The 1,561-nt window shown below is 50.4% G+C and overlaps 1 long non-coding RNA gene across 1 annotated transcript; it reads left to right on the plus strand.

Annotated features, from left to right (window-relative positions):
• The first annotated feature begins 332 nt into the window (after positions 1-332).
• LOC121141740 lies at positions 333-1,341 on the plus strand. Its single transcript, XR_005878679.1, has 2 exons — positions 333-695; positions 1,167-1,341. It is a non-coding gene; the product is annotated as an uncharacterized LOC121141740 (long non-coding RNA).
• Positions 1,342-1,561: the final 220 nt, after the last annotated feature.

Below are 1,561 nucleotides of genomic sequence, written 5' to 3' on the forward strand. Positions count from 1 at the left end.
GGGATGATACAGCAAACAGAACAAGGGTCCTCAGATGTCCAGGTCCCAATCCCTAGATGCTCTGAAATGTAAATGGACATAGCAAAAGGGACATTGCAGTTGTCACTTTGTGGAGGATCTTGAAGTGGGTAACAGACATTCTGGTGGCTCACCCTGTGGGCCAGATGCCACCACAAGGATATTACAGGAAGGAGGCAGGAAGACCTAAGCTAGAAAAGACCAGGGACATTGGAGCAGCAGGAGCCAAGGCATGGGTGGCTTCTAGGACCTGGAAGAAGCTAAGAATGAACTTGTCCCACGGCTCAGGAAGAAGCCACCTCCGTGGGTGCCTTCAGAGTGGATGCCTGCAGCATCTTCCCTAAGAAAAGGTCAAGCAATGTGTTCTTCCACACATTGCTTGGTCAAAGCTTCTGAGTTTGCAATTGTCTGCAGGAAGCGAACGGAGCCGGAGAAAGGGGTAAACCAGAGTCTTCACACATGCAAACACCACTAAAACAGGGGTCTCTCCGGGGAGCCCCACATGTCTCTTACACAGGCCGGATGTGGTGACCCATCACAGGCAGCGTGGAGAAGCACGGACGAGGGAGCGGGCTGGAGTCTGTGCCGGGGGTGTCACCGCCTCATAGCTTCCACTGGAGTCAGGCGGTGTCAGCCGCGCATAGCAGCTTGGCTTGTGATTTTTCTGTAGACGAACTGTGAGTAACTGTGGAAAGAGCAAACGTGAGACTGCCCTCCTGTCAGTCGCAGCCCAGTTTAGTTTTCTGAGGCTTTACAAGATCCGCAGGCAGCTGTCACTTCCTTAAAAGTTCGCCGGGAGTCGTGCTCACCAGACACACACACACACACACACACATACACGAGGCCCGTCTGCCTCCTGGCTCGTGCATTTTGTAGAACCCTGACCTGAATTCCATATTTTGATGCCGAGCTAGACGTGGCATGAGAAGAGAGGGGTCAGAGAGGATGAGGAGGGTAAAGAAATGTGTCATGACCACAGGAGGAGGGAACAGCAGTTTAGACACGACCTATCTCTTGGATTCCTTATTTGGGACGGGATAGCATCGATGACTGAGTTTAACCTCTGCCAAGTGTCTTCATCTTCTGTTGCTGTCACACGATACTTGAGACTGGATAGCTGACAATGACTATGAATATGTTTCCTACAGTTCTGGAGGCTGAGTCCTGAGCTGACACCTATCTGGTGACACTCTCCCGACTGCTTTACGACCTGGGATGGCACTGAATGGCCAGACAGAGCAAGGGAACCAGCTTGACTCCTCCTTTTATCAGTTACTTTGAAGTGTGTCATTGTTGCTTGGAAAATTAAACTTCATTTGTGTGTGTGTGTGTGTGTGTCTACGTGTGTGCGTGCACCACAATGTGCATGGAGGCCAGAGGATGCCTTGCAGGAATTGGTGTTCTGTTCTCTGCTCTTCAGAGAAGCCCTTGATAGCTTCTGCTCCCTAGAACTGTAACCGTAAATGAAAACTAAGCCTGTTTGTTATGTTCAAAGACCACACAGATCTAAACCTTTGCTGTTCCCATTCTGGAAGTTTCTCTC

The sequence above is a fragment of the Mesocricetus auratus genome, unplaced genomic scaffold (genome assembly GCF_017639785.1).
Source record: "Mesocricetus auratus isolate SY011 unplaced genomic scaffold, BCM_Maur_2.0 Super-Scaffold_100008, whole genome shotgun sequence".
In the NCBI taxonomy this organism is placed as follows: domain Eukaryota; kingdom Metazoa; phylum Chordata; class Mammalia; order Rodentia; family Cricetidae; genus Mesocricetus; species Mesocricetus auratus.